The sequence below is a fragment of the Dipodomys merriami genome, unplaced genomic scaffold, assembly GCF_024711535.1.
Source record: "Dipodomys merriami isolate MVZ:Mamm:240054 unplaced genomic scaffold, mDipMer1.0.p SCAF_9, whole genome shotgun sequence".
NCBI classification, from domain to species: Eukaryota; Metazoa; Chordata; class Mammalia; order Rodentia; family Heteromyidae; genus Dipodomys; species Dipodomys merriami.
Window position 1 is genome coordinate 59311942 of NW_027206512.1, and position 18962 is coordinate 59330903.

The 18962-nt window shown below is 40.0% G+C and overlaps 1 pseudogene; it reads right to left on the reverse strand.

Moving 5' to 3' along the window:
• Positions 1 to 10281: 10281 nt before the first annotated feature.
• Positions 10282 to 18517, reverse strand: LOC138820660 (U6 snRNA-associated Sm-like protein LSm6 pseudogene; annotated as a pseudogene).
• Positions 18518 to 18962: the final 445 nt, after the last annotated feature.

The window sequence follows — 18962 nt, forward strand, 5'->3', positions numbered from 1 at the left end:
CTAAAAACTTTTATTTTAAGAGAGTATTTTTCTTTCTTTTTTTTTTAGTTTTTTTTATTGTGAAAATACTGTACAGAGAGGTTACAATTACATGGGCAAGATAATGAGTACATTTCTTATCAAGCATTGTTGCCTCCTCTTTGTTTTCCCTTCCCATCCCTTCTCATCCTCCCCCCCAGCCCCCCCAATCCTTCCCGTCCCCCAAATTAAGTTTTTAATTACATTATGTTCATGGGAAATGAACGTAAAAGGCAACTATTTTTCCCAGGGTATTGAATCAATGGAAGATAGAAGTGGGAAAAAAGAGTGTGGGGTTGAGGAGAACATGGTAGAGGTATATGTCATGTCCATCGAGAAGGACATGATGAAACCCATCAAAACCTTCAAATGACACAATAATTCATTTCAGTAGTTTTAAAACTGACATTATGTGAGTCTTCTAGGGTTGCCATAGCAAAATTCTACAGACTGGAGGTTTAAAATTGAAGACAGGACAGGAATTTCTTCTCTCGCAGTCTTAGAGGACAGAGGTTTGAAGTCAAGGTATCAGCAGAGCAGTATTTTCCAAGGAGGCATTAGGTAGGGTCTCTTTCAGATCATGTTAGCTCCTAAAGCTTTTGGCTTGGGATAGCATAATTCCAGTCTTTGCCTCTGTATTTTTACAGACTTGTTCTGTGACTGTGTCTCTGGGTCCTCTCATCTTCTTTAAAGGATTCCAGTTATTAGATGTAAAGCCTGCCCTAGGTCTGGAGTGACTTCATGTCCAGAGCCTTGATGAATCACATCATCAAATAAAGTCTCATTCTGCTCTCCTAGATGACATGATTCTTCAAGAGACTCTTCAATGCACTATAACTAGTAATAATAGTATTAGCAATAAGGGTGCTCTACCAATTGAACCACACCTCCAGCCCTTCTTTGCTTTTGGTATTTTTCATAGTGGATCTCTTGCTTTTCCCTAGGCCTAGGGTCAGATGGTGATCCCACTTATGCCTCCTGATTACAGCTAGGATTACAGTTATTCATTCCTTGACCAGCTAATACCATGATTTATTAATTCCTCAAATTTAATATGTCTGATAAATATAGTAATCATTTTCTTAAATGCATGTATTATATTACTTCCCATGTAAAATGTGGATGAAACCAAGAATTATTAATAGTGTGTTTCTGAGGAGTATGAAACAGAAAAGGGTAAGTCATGTATCCTAAGATGCTTCAGGCTCTGATTTAGGGAAGGTTTGGGGAGACCCATGTATCGTCTCAAGAACTTAATTCTGAAAAGGTTAAGGGCTTTGTCTAATGTGAATTTACTGGAAAAACAGGAAATGAATGAGGCACCTGAATATTGGACAGAGGGTCAGTTAATGCCATTTCTCTTGCCTATGTAGGAATTGTGACAATATATTCATTATTCATGCTAACTCCTGCATCAGACCAGCTCTGATGGTTGTGCCTTGTGACTCTTCTGCCCGTAGCAGGAATTGTTTTCCCAGCAAATGAGACCTCTAAATTCCGCAATCTCTTAGGGAAATTCCAAAATAATTTACTGTAAAGTAAACACAAAGGATGTATTTCTGGTGATTAGACTTTTCACAGAACTTCATGTTTTTGAAAAATAGAAGAGAGGAAAGCATTTTACCATAAAAGCCCTGTTTGTAGTACTGAGGTTTGAACTCAAGGCCTTGTGCTTGCTAGGCAGGTGCTCTATCTTGAATAAAGCTACCAATGCTTTCTGGTTTTATTTATGTTTTCTATAGGTTCTCACTTACCCTTAAAGCTGCCCTCGGACCAGGATCTACCTATCTCTGCTTGCCACATGGGATTACAGGAGTGTCTACCATACCTAGCACTGAAAGGTTCTTTCCCCAAATCACACCATCAAAAGTTCAGGGTTACATCTACCTTTTACAAACAAGGCAGTGGACTGTAAACGTTTAGGAAACCAGTAGTATATTTATCAGATATAGTATGCCTAAACAAATACATGACTATTTTTACTCCAAATAACGCTTCTTAGGGAATAAGTCAATGAATCATATTTGAATCTCCTTGTGTAATGCCTTTCTATTTCCTTTTTTATCAGTGATAACCACCAGATTCTACCAGAATGTTATTAGAAGTTCAGTCTTTTGTGTTATTGAACTGTCCAACCCCTTCTCCTCTTCTTCTTTGTAACAGATGAAGTTTGATTTGTGTAAGGAACAATATGTTGCCTAGTTGCTTTTATAACAAGTATACTCTTAGTACTGAGTTTTGGCATTGAAGATGGGATAGTAGTGTTATGTCTAACTATTACATCTTTTTAAAAATAAGGGAAACATTTTCTTTCTTTTCCCTCCATTCTGAAACTGGAATTTAGATATAATGTTTTGAATTGTAGTAGGCATATTGGACACTATAATGAAAGATATTCCCTGGAAAGGTCAGACAAAGAGCTAGAAGAATCGTAGGCTTCTGATTACACCATAGATTTACCATATAAACTTTGGATAGAACAACTTATCTGCATTTGTCTATATATAAGAAGAACTGACTCTCTTTGTTATTTCATCAGTCTTTTTTGTGACAATTGAATTTAAATCTAACAAATGTCATATACTTACATTTTTCAAATTTAGATAATTTACCATTCTTAACATTGTATAACTTGTTTCTTGTTTCATGTTGCCTTGAGATTTTATTGCTCTCAATACATATAATCTTCCTTCTTTTTTTCAATTAGTTAAAAATATTGTGCAATTTATTTGATGATTGCTTATTGATAAACATTTAACTAATTTCTAATCTTTTTAAAATAACAAACATTGAAATACTCGATTATGAAGAACATTTTTATAGATGTTTCTTTATGCCCTTACACTAGAATTTCTTGTTGATTTGGGTATGTGCATATCTAACAATTGTAGCAAACTCTATGTAATGTTCAATAGCTTTGCAACAATTTGCTATTTGGGAGTTTCTTCGAGAAGGTTTTGCAATAGCTTTAAAAACAAGCTTAATGTTTCCCAATTCTTTTGCTCCATTACTTTTTCTTATCCTATTGCATTGCTGAGGCCTCTGGTACCATGTCAAATGGAATGGAATTGAGCACAGCCCTACTTGGGTTACTGAGATTCTATTTTACTATTAGTTTATCAAACATTTTTGGTCCAAATGAATTTTACATTGCATACTGTTCCTGTGTTTTCTAAGATTTTTTTCTTTATATTTTCAAATGTTATGTTCCAGTGGATGGATTTCTATATTTTCCTTTAAAAAATTCTGTTAATTATTGACATAGTGACTACCAAATAGAAAATACTGTTTGCTTTTTAAAAGATACTTTCCTTTGGCTTCTCTTTTAGTTTAAGAAATAACTTACTGTCTTCTCATTGGAACCATCTTCTTATCCTGATCACAGAAACCAGTTGACAGGATTTCCCATGGCCTCTCCTAAATTAGATAGGAAAACAACTTTTCTGTTTTTTTTTTTTTCCAGGTAGAGTCAGCAGTTCACTTGCAATGCAGAACAGTGACAGTAGATAGACAGTGCACCCCTGCATCCCTTTTAAGATTTAAAGGGACCAAAGTGGAGGGAATGAGATAGTCGATGAAGAGGCAGGGAGATTATATTATCTCTAATAAACATGAACAGGACCAGACTTAGTAGTTAAGAACCAGAAAGTAAATGGAAAAAAGTAGATACACTCCTCACCCACCATATTTCCTTTTAAATGTTAATGTTATAATATTATTAATTATGAGAGTGGTCCTCTAAGTCTGCTTTCTTTAAACTGGTATGCATTATCCTGCCCATGTAATTGTAACTCCTCTGTACAGTATGTTCACAAATAAAATAAAATAAAATTTAAAAAAAAATCTGAACTATTTGTAAGTGAATGAAAACAGAAAGAATGAAACACTTACCTGGAAAAGGATATCCTAAAATAGGTCACCTGGGTTTTGAACGAGCCTTGTCTATCTTTTCCAACCCAAAGCATTGTCTAAGGATAGGAGTTGCCAGAGAAATGTAGCCATAGATATTTTCTCCGTTTTCTTGTGGACCTGCAGAACCTAGGTGCTCATGGGAAATTCTTCTTCCAACCCGAGAATTACCTTTCCACTCTCCCTGGCTTGGAATTTAGGCTTTTTAAAAGCCTTTTATCTTTTAAGTTTACTGCCTTATTTTATGGAAAAAAACATTCATTACTATCTTGAGTAAGGGTTCATGGCAGGTAATTCTGAAAGTTGTTGGCAATTTGGAAGTCACTTTGTTCTACTTCCATGCTTGATTGATAGTTTGCCCACATATGGACTTATAAGATTAAAACCATTATTTCTCCATTATTCAAAAACATTTCTTCATTATTTTCTTGAGTCCAGTGTTACATAAAGAAGTTCATTTTCATTAGGAAGTATTTGTGTTTGCAATTTTCTCCTTTTTCTCTTCACTAGTAAATTCTTACAACACTGTTGTACACCTGACATTACATACAGGTACCACAATGCCTGGTTTATTTGTCAAGATAGAGTCTCTCTAACTTTTTGCTTGGACTGTCCTTGCATGAAAGTCATGCTGATAGCTGCTTCCTGAATTACTGGAATTATAAGTAAGAGCCACTTATCATTTATTTGGCTGATAATTTTTTTAAGTTTTCAATATTTTTTGCTACTTGAATTTTTCACTTTCTCCATTCCTTTTAAAATAATTCTGTTGGTTCTGTAGCCTGGGAGGATTTCACCAAACATAGTGCCCTCACTCATCAGTGTCTGTTTTAGTCCTCATCCAAGAGTGATCACCTTAGTATCTGCTGCTCCCTACTTCTGGCTGTGCCCACAGGTGTGCGCACACACACACACACACACACACACACACACTCATACACACATACACACATGTACACATGTGAACTTTATCACTATGTATTTCTGTCTTTCTGTTTGGATTATTAGAAAAAGTATGAGCTCTGTACATGATCTTCACAGGAAGTAATAAATATCTATTTCATGGCTTTTAGCCAAGTGCTCTACACTTGGCCCTTGCCTCAACCCTTCTTTCTTATTTACCACAAAGTGTCCCATACTTTTTGCCTGTGTAGGCTTTGGACAGTAATCCTCCTAACTCATTTCTCCTAGTTAGCTGGAATTGCAAGTGCATACCATCATATCTGACTTTTTTTTTCAATTGTTAAATATTTATTAGAGTTACAGTGGAGACAGGGATTTGAATTTTCTTGCATCATTTTTAACCATAAGCAATAACCAATAAGCAGTTGTGCATTCTGGAAAACAAACTCAAAGTACATGTTTCACTGGGACTACAGCTAAGGTAGTTTAGGTAAAAAGTAACAAGGATAGGTTTTGACCATGAGCCAGCTAATAGTGAAAAAAAAAAAGGAAACATAAAAGGTCTTTCCTTTACATGTACAAGGAGTTTGGCCACGATCTGAAAGTGTTTTGCTTTTTGTTTTTTGTCTTGTTTTTGTTTTTTCAGTGCTGAGTTTGAACTCACTTAATTCTTCAAACAACTAACTGTTATGTCTTGATTAGACTTAAACCACAATCCTGTCGTCTCTACCTCCCATGTGGCAGGGCTTATAAGTATGAGCAATATCACTCGGCTCCACAGTCTTAATTATTTATTACCAGCTTGTGTCACTTCATCAGGAAATGCTAAAACCTTCCTCCCCAAAGGACCCATGTTTGTTTTTGTTAAAGCTATAAGAGATGCCAGGCTCCCATGGCTCACACCTATAATCCTAGCAACTCAGGAAGCTGAGATCTGAGGATCACAGTTCAAAGCCAGCCTGGGCAGGAATGTCCATGAGACTCTTCTCTCCAATTAACCATGAGAAAATCAGAAGTGGCACAGTGGCTCAAGCAGTAGAGTGCTTGCCTTGAGCTGAAGAGCTCAGGGACAGTACCCAGCCCTAGAGTTCAAGCCCCACGACTGAAAAAAAAAAATATATATATATATAAGATAAGCTGGAACTATTGACTCATACCTGTAATCCTGTAATCAGGAAGCTGAGATCTGAGGATTGCAATTTGAAGCCAGCTGAGGCAGAAAAGTCTCTTTGAGACTCTTACCTCCAATTAGCCACTCAAAATCCAGAAATGGAGCTGTGGCTTAAAGTGGTAGAGCTCTAGGCTTCTGCAAAAAAGCTTAGGGACCGTGCCCAGGCCATGAGTTCAAGCCCTACACCTGAAAAAAATATATACATATATATACACACACATATGCACATACATATATGTACATATATGCATATATATGTACACATACATGTGTTTATGTGTGTGTGTGTGTGTGTGTGTGTGTGTGATGAATATTTAAAGAACCAAGATTCACTCTGCCTCTGATGTCCTCATACTTCCAATGCAAACAAGAAAGCATTTTCCTGTCTCTGTAGCTTTGGGTTAGTTTGGCTGAGAAGAATGTGAGTTCAGGGTAGAAGGTTACTGTCCACAGCTGGGTGAGGTAGAATGGGCTCTGGCCTGAATGCAGCTCTCCATCCCTGGGCTATCGCCAAAAAATGCAAAAGTTTCCTAGAACAACAGTGAGATGTTCACCAAACACTTGGGCTTGAGTTTGCTTCTTGGAATGCCACACTGTTTTCTTTTTCTGGCACACATTGTTCCTGCTCTAACCTCACCGACTCTAAATCATAGTCTTGAATTTCTCCTGAACTTCATCAATTCAATCCAGCAAGTATTTGTTGAAGTGTGCCTGGCAATGCGAGGCACCAGGGATGCGCTGAAGAACCAGGCATGCGAGGAGGAAGGGAGCACAGCTGTGCTGTTCGTGATCTCACTGCGTGGGCACAGTGAGACTCAGCACAGACGGCAAACCTTCGTGCTGTGAACTCGGACTGCCCAAGCCCCTGTGTGCAGGGCCACTTATCGTGTTCCCTCCAACAAGTTATTTAGCCTCATTGTGCATCAGTTTTCTTAATTGTATAAAGAACATGATACTGGTAGTAGACAGTAGGAGTGTGTATATGTGTGTGTGTGTGTGTGTGTGTGTGTGTGTGTGTGTGTGTATGTTTATTTGTGTGTGCACACATGTGTACAGACAATGATAGTGCTATTTCATATATGTTTAGATATGTGTATATACATATCTATGTACTCATAAATCTGTATACCTATTGTGTATGTATGGGCGTACATTTATATGTCTTTCTATATACATACACATACACATACACATACACATACACATACACATTCTAACTATCTAAAAGGAAGAGACAGGAGGAATATGGTTGAAGGCCAGCCTGGGAAAAGTATATTTGGGACATGCCAAAACAAGTTGAGCATGGTGGCTTATACCTGAACCCTACCTATCTGGAAGATGGAAATAGAAGGATAGTCTCAGGATAGCATGAGATCCAATCTGGGAAATAAACTAAGGACCTAAGGATTGATGCCATAGCTCAAGTGGTAGAGTTTTTGTGTATAAAAGTAAGAGGCCCTGAGTTCAAACCTCAGTACCACCAACACACACAACATACAACACACACACACAACAACACAATCTTTACAGTTGATGTTGTAGGAGAAGTCACCAGCGTTTTTGTTAGGAAATGGAGTAGAGGGGCTAAAGGCCAAATTTGCAAGGGAGATAGGATAATAGAGGCCATGAAAAGACAGGAGTGGAAAAGAGAATCTTAGATTTGTGAACTCGGGTCCCTGGGAGGATAATGGGGGTATGAATACAAGTTTTGAAAGCTGGGAGAGGAGGCTGGAGGAGGAAACGGGGGATGGATGTGTTTATTTTGGACGCTTGTGGTAGGATATTTGTGTGGGAAAGTCTGAGGGTGCTGAACTAGTGTGGAGTCAGAGGCAGGCGCATTAACTGCCTTGTTGGTGAAAGGTGGACTCGCAAGGGCTTTGTACACAGGTAGGACCGGGGAGTAATGTAGTAGCCTGAAAGTATCATAGCGAAATGACACACTGGGTAGCTTTGGAAGGGAAAGTATGCATTTCTGGTGGTGAAGATGGAGTTTCAGGTCAAGATGAAGGAGCCAGCAGGTTCCCTGCTGAGGGCTGCCTTCCTGCCTTGCAGACAGCTGTCCTCACCGAGTGAAGAGAGACAGGAAGGAAGTACAATATCCAGGAACTCTTCTTTTATGTTCATCCCATCCTGAGTGCTCATCCGCCTGACCTCATCTCACCCTAATTCACTCCAAAAGACTTCATCTCCAGAAGTGACCAATCACATGACGGAACAAGTGAGAGACGAAGTAATTGAGTAAGTGGAATGAGGGACTTTAGTAATCATTTGGGAGCTTATCAGGGGCAGGGGTTGTCTCTTAATCATGTGGGCCAGACTGGAGTAGAGCAGGTGCATCCCAAACACTTGGAGAATTAAATTACGTTCTACGTGCACCAATGCTGACATTGGGAAGGCCTGCTACCCCATAAAATGCTTCCTTCCGGTTTGGACCAATCATGATCACAATTACTTCTCTGAGCGAGATGCCCCTTTGTCCCTTGGCTAGGGTTCAGATCCACTGCTTTCAGCCAGAGTGGGCAACACAAAGGAGCTTCAGAGGGAGGACAACAGTTACTTTCTTTCTGCAGGTTTCTTCCCTGGCTGCTCAAATCTTTCTCTACGTCTTTGCTCTACCCCCAAGGAGGTGAGGCTAGCTGGGATGTGTAGGCATAGCTGACTTTCCTGGGGAGAGGGACTCTTTTATAAAAGATATTGTACTTTCTAGAAGGTATTGTAGAGCTCAGATGTTAAGGGAAATAAAAGAAAATAGCAATTTGGTGCCTGCAAAATCAGAGTTTTAGAGCCACAAGCTGTCCTTTGGCAAATTTGAGTCTGAGGACAAAGCCTAATGATACCCAATGCTGCCTCAGCCCTAGCCTGCTTCCGGCAACAAGGTGGAGACCTTCGTACTGCACAGGCTGAATGTCAGAGGTGAGCAGATACCTAGATACTTAGAATCTAGGCAACTCTGTAGGCTTTCTTCTGAGATGCATGCTGTTATCTATAAAAAATGACCATATTAAATCCTGGCTTCCAGAATGGTATAAGAAATAAACAAGAAGCTTTGTTACTTTGAGATATCTTTTCTGATTTTCTTTAATAGCTAATCCTTATGCAAGTAGAAAAATTGGGGTGTACTATACACACACACACAATTCATGTAAAAACTAGTGAGCTCTGAATAAACTCTTTAGTGGAAACTATAGACTAGTCAGGGTTCTTTGGAGAAACAGAACCAGTGGATTGCAAGCCCAACCTCCAAAGAGGAAAGATGATTCATGTCTCTTAGGAAGATAATGGCTTCCTTGTTTATATATTTATATATATATATATATATATATATATACATACATACATACACAGTACATATATACACATGTACATGCAGACATGCATGCTTAAGTACTTACATAAAACAATAAATCTTGATTTCTCATCAGGTTTGGGCCTGAATGAGTCAGTGAATCAAGCCAACAACTTCTCCCGGGTGTCTACCAGTGCCAGGCTTTGAATTATAGCCACCCAGCCAGGCTTTCCCACAGTGCATTTTGGGTACTTCCCCTTGGCTCACATAGGGCAGGGGTGTGTGCATACTTTCCCATGACACCAAAATGCAGCGAAGCTAAGCAGAAAGCACGTGGCTTGGGTTTGGCAATAAAAGCATTTGGCCCAATCCAGCCATGGGTGGCAGGTTGGGGCAAGACCCCCATTTGATGATATAAGAGCTCCTTTTTGAGGCTCAGTATGCCTGTGCAGGTAGCCCTGCCTGGGTGTAGAAAGGCACTGAAAAGGTGCTACCCAGAGAGACCTGCCCTGCATGCACATGTGAGTCAGCTGGTGGGAAGGCCACTCACCGCTTCTGTACACCTCGCTAGCACTTTGGAAACTGGTAATTCTCATCCATCTTGTGTCTTCCCTTGCCAGAATCTGGAAGGGAGGCTAAGGAAATCAGCCTCAGAATACCAAGAGCTTGCGTTTTGTTTGAGTGATTGGTTATTCCACCCTAGGAGTTTCCTGGAAGCTAGTAGAGGTGTGTCCGTCATTACTAATTTTCTGTACCAACTTGGCTAGACTATACTGATTACTTATTTTGCCAAACACCAGTCCAGATGTTGCTGTGATGATATTCTGTGGATGTGATGAATAGTTACAGTTAATTTCAATTAAAGCAGATTTTCCTTCATAATGTATATGATGTGTGTGTGTCGGAGGTTGAGGGAGAAGGGATTTCTTATTAGTTGAAAGTCCTCAGAGCAAAGACTAAGGTTTCCTGAAGGAAGAATTCAGACTATAATCTATCAGTCCAGTTTCCATTCTTCATACAGGTACCTAATCAAGAAACAAGATGTGTAAGGCATACAATATTGGCTGATGATTTGGCCTTTTCACTGGCCTGGCTGCCTCCCTCTGGGGTTGGGGCTCCAGGAAGCTGCTAAGAAATATCTTGGCTTTGCATCTGGTTCTTCTAGCCTCCTGGTTAAAGAGATTTACTGCCTGAGTAATGATGTGTTTGTATGACTTCTGGAGATACAATTATCTCTGACTAATCCTGTAGTTACAATCCACCCATCCACCCACCCATCCATCCATCCATCCATCCATCTATCTACCCCCCCACCCATCCATCCATTCATCCATCCATCCATCCATCCATTCACCCATCCATCCATCCCTCTGTCCAGCCATCCAACCATCCAGCCCTCCATCCCTCCCTCCCTCCCTCCAACAAATATCTAGCACCCTCCATTACTATTCTTACCCTAGGTGCTTGTACAGAAGAGCACATAAGTACTCAGATTAACTATTTTGGTGGTCTGTGGTCTAGAGAGAGCCTATCTTTGAGAACCCCTGCGGCATTTTTAACCTTTTCTCTAGACAGATTCAGCCTTTCAGGCCATACCTCCTATCTTCATCCTGGTCCTTTGGCTATTTGCCTTCCTGTTCTATCCTGGCAGTTCCCTTTGGAGATCTCCTTTGTTGTCCATTCCTCCCTGGAATCAGCACTAACAGTACAAATGGATGATGGCACTGGTCCTTCACTGAACATCAGGCTAATCTGATCATGACTGTATTTTCCTAGTGGTTGAGAATTCCTTTACTTCTTAAGGTCTGACCACATCCTGGAAGCCCATTTAGACTCCTGGGAAAAGAGCATGTAGAGGATATACATGCTGATTTTTGTACCCCAGGCTTCTGTCCTCAATATCATTGCTGCCACCTGACCTCAGGGCCTGGCTCTGTGGCTCATATACCACTGTTTCTATCTTCTGTGGGTGGTGTTACCAGTCAGGCCTCCCATCCTGAACTGCCTTTCAGTATGTAATTTCTTTTTTTGGTGGTGGTGGGGGGGGTCCGGTCATGGGGCCTGAACTCTGGGCCTGGGCACTGTCCCTCAGCTCTTCAGCTCCAGGTGAGCACTCTACCACTTGAGCCACAGTGCCACTTCTGGCTTTTTTTAAAATTTTTTCTGCTTATGTGGTGCTGAGGAATCGAACCCAGGGCCTCATGCATGCAAGGCAAGTGCTCTACCACTGAGCCACCTTCCCAGCCCTCAGTATGTAATTTCATGTCTGCTCCTTGGGAAAGAGATTGAGATTAACATGGAAATTAAAACAGTGAAATGAATAGGTAACTGTAGGGTGCGATGCAGTCTCCTGGATCTGCACAGGAGGCTGAGTCAGGCTTAGCAAAGGCCTCCTGGTTGAGTATGCTTTACCTGGAATAAGTTAAGCAAAATATTATATAGGCCACCTGTGTTTTTTTTGTCTTGTTCTAGGTGGATGAAGCTAATGTGTGAAGTTTGGAAGAATAGATATAGTCAGTTCTCGCCTTCCCTCCCTCTCTCTCTCTCTCTCTCTCTCTCTCTCTCTCTCTCTCTCTCTCTCTCTCTCTCTCTCTCTCTCTCTCTCTCTCTCTCTCTCTCTCTCTCTCTCAATCTCTCTGTGTTACATGGGATCGAACACAGGATCTTACCAATGCTATGTGCTTGCCCAGGCAGGCATTTTAATGATTAGCTTTATTCTAAGCCCCTTAAATATAGTTTTGCCTTGTGAAAGTTTCAACTTTTGATGAGTTTAATAGGATAAAACCCTAATATAATTTAAGGAGCATTTGTATCTATGTGCATACTTTTATATGTTCTGCTATATGTGTGGTATCCAAAGTTTTTATTCTTACTGTCTCCTTATTTCTCTCTTGTTCTGCTTTCCACATTTTCTACCTCTCAAGCTCTCTGTTTCTTTTTACTGGTTGATTATCATTGCTGTCATTCATGGAATTTGATTTGAGAACCTCACAGATCACTTAAGCCAGCAGTAGGCTGAGCTCTCGATTTTTTTGTATCTCAGTTTGTGTCTCAGTTCTCTTTCTGACTGGATGTCTTTGATTATGTAACACAGATTCTTCATCTCATGTGCTGGATGATGCTAACCAGAGCAGGTTACCTAGGTGCTTGACATAAAAGAAGCTTACAGAAGAGTTCTTTAAGGTTCTCATTTGTTCTACAGGTTGCAATCCTATAGCTCAAGGCTTACCTTTCTGAAGAGTCAGGAAAGTAAGGGAAATGAGGATCATTGAAGTCAACCTCACAGATGAACAGGAGGTAGAAAGGGCATCTGGGATCAGTGAAGCTCTGGAATCAGGTGGAAGAATGTGTTTGCTATTACACCAGGATGTTGTTATCACGATTCTAGCACTCCCTGCTTATTCCTAACTTTTCTTTCCTTATTCATATTTGCATCCATGTATCTTTCCTGTAGCTTTGCCACCTCACACCTCTACATATTTAACTTCTGTCAGGAAGGTCTGCTGACATGGGAAGTCTTCAATTTGTCACCAAGCATTATGAGTTCAACTCCCATTTTACAGTTGTCACTGAGGCTTTAATAAACTAAGAGGGATAATAAAAAGTAAAGATAGGCAAGTTTGAATTAGGAAGTGGTAGATGCTACAGGGAGATACGGAGAATCTGAAATGGAGGTTCAGAGATAGGAAATGTTAGTTCCTATAGGGAACTGACAAGGAAACATTGTGGCCCATATAATATTTAAGTAGAGCCTACAAAGAAGGCAGGACTTGAAGAAATGGAGAAGGAGTTCGGACACAAAGAATGGAACTGTGAAGGAGAACAAAGACCGAGAAGCATGGGCTAATATGGAGCTAATGAACATTCATTCTATTGAAGTGGAAGCTACGTGAAGGGGAAGAAGTGTTGATCATACTACAATTTTTGTGTCAAAATAAGACATCAAATATCTCACACTGCTTTCCTTCTGTGCTGTTGGCAAATAGAAGTGGACCATAAGTCATAAGACTATTCCATTGCACAAGGCTATTGGAACAGAGTAGTGAAAAATAGAGTAAGATTTTGCCAGTCACAAAAATGGGTTCTTCACTGCCATCCCTTCAATAGATAATGTTTTTAGCAATACTGATTCATGCATTGAATGGTGCCAACAAAATAAAGCAGATCATTGATGTTTTTTTTAAAGAAGACTGGAATGAATCCGAATGAGTGTTCCCTGTTTTGTCAGCAAGTCAAGATGTGAACTGGGGCAAGTCATTTCTGTGCCAACCTGGGTGCCTCCTTACATCTGTAATCCCATGAGGTGGCTATCTGACGGTGACTTTCCTAGCCTTTTCAAGTCTATAATCACTTCCAGGTGGCCGCTTTAACTATATTTCAAAGGAAGTCACTCATTGTGTGAGTGTTGGCAGAGAGACTTCTAGTAGAAAGCATCCCAGAGGATAGACTAGAATGGCTGAAACAAAAGCAGACTCCACTAACATCAAGATTGGGGTATACACTAGAGCACTGGCCATGGAGATGGCAGATTTAGGACACTTTAATGAGTTTCAGAGATATAATGCCTAGAGAAATGACAAGGGCAAAGGGGAGGAGGAGCATGGACTGCCTTGTAGGTTTTAGGTTTGGGGCAGTGGGTTGATGGTGGTGTTGCTTTATAGCATAAGAAATAAAGGAGAAGTCGTGAGTAGGGGTGGGCTTAGTATTTCACTGTTACTGAGACTCATGCATGGATTTTATTTGGAACATGCTGACATCTACATACTAATGAAGACTTGGCAATGTCAATGCTAGAACATACTAGTGGCATTCAATGCCCTGGAAGGAAAGGAGTGAGAAAGAAACGGACACTAACTTCATTCTGTAGGTTGAGTATCTGTCCATAGTTTTGAAGGGGGCCAGCCAATTAGGTCACTAAGTAACTGGGCTAATGTCTCAGGGTCAGTTTCTTAGAAGCTCTGGTTTCAGATCCCAGCCTCCTTCCTGCTGTGTCTTAGACACAGAGCCAAGATGTTCTCTGAGTCACCCCTTCCTCATTTATTAGCTGTCTGACCTTTGGAAATTTGCTTAACCACCCTGCACCTTAATTCCAGCAGCTGTCAAAGGGGATACAAATAACAGGACCTGCTCTCTTTAACTAAAGTACTAGTCTGAGAGTGAAATCTTTGCAAATGGAAAAGGATTAGGAAAATATGGGTAATTATTTATATGATGAGTCCAGACTTTCCTCTGGGATTTTATTTATTGAGCTAGCAAGTGAGTTAAGCGAGATTTCTTGTAATTTGCCGATTTCCTCTAACACTCTAGTAGCATATGATTTCTAGTCAACAGGGTTTAAATAATTTGGTATTATTTAATGATTTCTGTCCAACTAAGGAAGGGAAAGGGTAGTTGGGATTAGGGAACAGAGAGGGGAAGCTGAAAGAGTCCAGACAGGAGGGGATAGAAAGGGCACGGGCAGAGTTATGAATGGAAATATCACAGAGAAACCCAATAATTTTTACAACTACAGTTAAGGAACCAAAATTGAAAGTTTTTCTATCAAATCACCGTACCCTATATTTCCAAATATGTTTCTCTACAGTCCTATAAAAAACATAATCACTTCAGTTGGCCTTGTGAACAACAGACCTATATACATTTGCTTTACAAAAGGTAGCAAGAAATGGAGATACTTTATGCTGAACTTGGAAATGACATTAGAAAAGCACACAGCACCCTTGTTGAGCAAGATGAATTTGGTTCATCTTCGAATTGAGGACCTAGGCATGGATTATATATCATATCATTGTCCTGCAAACCTTGAGATCTAGCACAGTTATGTGTCTTCAATGCAGAAAATGTGGCTGTTGACCTCATACAGTTTCTCAGCTCTCTCTCTAACTGTGGACTATTACTGGTTCATTCCTAACCTCTATCAAAGTCTAAATCTAAATTCTCACCTTGAAAAGCCCAGCACAGGAAAAGAAAGAGCTGTAGAAACAGCCACAGATCAAAGCCTGCAGCACTTTTAAAGACGTGGGTGTATGTGTGCGCAATGTCAAGTAGCATTATCTTGTAGCCTGTCTTTTAAAAATTGTTTGGAGTTTGTAGCAGAGAATAAGTGGAAGAAGGCTGTTGTAATTAGGAGAGCAAACCTCTTCTTACAGAGAATGCACCATGTTTATTACACAACTCCCCTGAAGTCTCTACAAGGGTGATGAAGATACTAGGGTATAGTGGGAACCAAGTAAACTTTTTCTTTGTCATAAGCTCTTAAGCTGGTTGGCATTGAGATTTTATTAACATAGAACTGAAAGATCTCTGATTACTACAGTGTGTGGGCATGGCTGGGCAGGCAGAAGAATGGGAAAATAAAGTAATTCATACTAGCTGGAACAAAAAGAAAACTTTATCCTCCTGTCTCAGAAGAGATAATCTCCATCTTGTAAGCAATTTTCCTCTCTCTTTTTTTAGATCAGTTGTCCAGACTTGAACTAATCACTGAGACCAGGGTAACAGAGTCCTTGTGTCCGCTGGGCTATTTATTCACTGGCAGCTAGAATAAGAGTATGGCCAGTATTTCTGATCGATAATGATTTGATTCCTCATTGAAAAGAAAGAGAGTGAGTGCTGGACAGAGGACAAAGGATATATTGTTGTCATTCTTACCTTGTCTTACCTTGGCATTCTGGAGACTATACCGTCTTCTTTTCCTCTGTGATTCCAATGAGGTGCTCCCTACTAGAGTCCTGTCTTGTTCACTCCTTGTTATTGAGAACAGCGCTCCCATTTCATCCTCTCACTGCAACTTTTCTGGTGCCTCTGATCCATGAAGGCCATTTTCTCTGCTATAGCACAGTGCTTTAGGGATCACCAGGCCACCATAGCCTGCTGAATCTGAATCTCACCCAATCGCTTTTCCAGACCATTTGCCTTCTGTAATGTATTTCTCATTTCTTTCTTCTTCTCCTTGCCCATTACCACCTTAGATCAGACTTTCATTCCTTTTCACTTGGATGATTGAATATTTTCTTATCTTTCTGCTTCTGGTCTAATTTTCCTTTAAGTTCCACTTCCTTCAGGGCAATCGTATCAAAGACACAAAATTCTGGCTCGGTCAATATCCCATTTAAACCAGTAGGGGAAAATAAAAAGGCAGAGTGGAATGAGATGGAAATACACTAAATGCTGGCGGGCTCCTTTCTGAAAAGATGGTGGCATTGTTCAAAAAGTCCGACATGAAATATTCTGGCAAAATCAAAATCAATTGCCAGGTGTTTCAATAAATGTGCAATAGAGGGGATATGCCAGAATTGGACTGAGGTAGACTGAGGTGGGGGTGAGGTAGTAATGATAAATGAGGCCTGGCTAGGATGACTGAAAGGAGAGCAATACAGGATTTCATAATAATGGATGTTGAAATGATGGGTATTGCCCAGCTGGTTTGAGATTGTTTGTATTTTTTTTTTAAAAAGGATATAGCCTTGCTTGCTAGAATATGCCATGCCTTTATTGTGTTTGTGTATCCAAAGAGATGCCTTCATTCATTCACTAAGCACTGTTTTCTGAGTCCCTTCTACAGGTTACGTACTGTACGTCAGAAGGTACTATACTTCACACACAGGAGGTGAGCCCAGGGTGTGCACGCACGTGGGAGAAAGGAAAGAAGTATTTTTGAGGTTCATCTTTCCCAGCACATCCAAATGTGTACTTTTTGTCCAGTAGATGCACAAAGTAGGTTTATTGAGTTGAAAACAATTCATGTGATTAAAAGATGCAATGCAGTCTCATAGGAACCAGAGGATTAGCATCTTTAGTTAATAAACAGTACGCTCATAGCCCAAAAGCACAACTCGAGTTTGTCCAACTGTGCTGCTTTACTTATTAACTAGGACCCAAACTCCCTTATGTGTTTTGTTCTCTTTCCTTCATTTTCCTCATTTTTCTTTTTGTGAAGTTCTTATTAACACATTTTAATAAGTATACGTGATGACTCATGTCTCAAGGAACAGAATAAAATGAGTAAGATGAGATTGGGGATAAAGTGTGTGTGTGTGTGTGTGTGTGTGTGTGTGTGTATGTGTCTGTGTAAAGACACTGAGAGAAATAGGTACAGATGAAAATATCAGTATGGCTATAAGTAGACTATCCCCGCTTCATCCTCAAGTTTGTGCACTCCATTTAGCTTCTCCTTTGTCCTTTTAAGTATGTTGTTTTGATATATGTTATTGACTCAGGAACCATTAGCGATTCCTTCCTGAGAGTCACTTTTCTGTCACTCATGTGAGATCTTAGGCATAGGAAAGATTAAGTTTGTGATAAATTCATCTCAGAAGTAAACAGTGGCCATGTCCCATCAGAGACATGAGAAGAGATTTGGTGTAGTTGTCCACCCATTTCCATCACAGACACAGGCTCTCTGGGCCTTGTGCCTTTGCTCTCCATGAAGGGGTCAGATGTGTATGACCTAGGTATTGTGGCTGCCCAGTTCCTTTTCTTTTGATCTTAACAACCCTGTGGGGTAGCATGGATGCTTATGGAGAAGGCTGGTGATTTACAGTCGTTCGGAATTCATGGCCTCTATTCTAGTATTGACATTGTTATATTAATTAGTATCTATTCAATGAGAAAACCATAATAAAAAAGCCATCCTAATTTCACTTTTACATTGATGGGCATTATAGTAGCATTCATTTGCCACTTATAATGTTCTGGGCTTGGAGTCAAGTTGTTCTTTTTTTTTAGATTTTGGTATTTCTTTTAATTCTTTTAGCATTTTGTATATTGACATACACATAAAAAAGAATGAAACCTAAAGGAGCAACTCTTTACAAATTGCTCATAATTTTATACATCTACCTTACTCATATGTCAGTGAAAAAAATCACCAACTATTATAAAAACTGGACAAATTATATCACAAAAGAATCAATGAAATAGAAAACCATTTCATAAAAATAGGTCTAAATAGGAAATGAACTACTTTCCGGGTATCTTCAGACCCTTCTCTTCTGGGTTCAAGTGTACTGATATATTACACATTGTTTCCTTGGAGAAATACATTCCCTTACTTACTCTTCAGCTGCCCATTTACATATTCCTCTGTCTGCTCCAAGACTCTGTTAATGCAGCCTACCAGGCAAGCCAGGACCCCTTCCGTAATCTACTCTAGAACTTAATTTGACTACAACTAGCCATCTGATGACTTGCTTTAAGAAGTCACTAAGGGTTTGCTTCTGTAGATTCATTTTAACAATCTTGGACAGCAGAAACCTGAGTTCAAATCTCAGATCTGCTCATTATTTAGCTGTGTGACTTGGGTAAGTCATCATTTCATTTCTCATGGCTCTAGGTTCATTTTGCCACTCAGACCAAACCATAGGGTGAAGTTGATTATTTTTTATAGGGATTCTGAAGCTCATGGCAGCCATGTAAAGATTGTTCTTTGACTGACTCCATTTTATAGATGTAAAAAACTGATCTGGTGCCGGGCGTCCATGGCTCACACCTTTAATCCTAGCTACTCAGGAGGCTGAAATCTGAGGATCGAGGTTCAAAGCCAGTCTGGGCAGAAAAATCCATGAGACTCTTAGCTCCAATAAATACCAGGAAACTGGAAGTGGCACTGTGGCTCAAGTAGTAGAGCACTGGCCTTGAGCTGAAGAGCTGAGGGACAGTGCCCAAGCCCAGAGT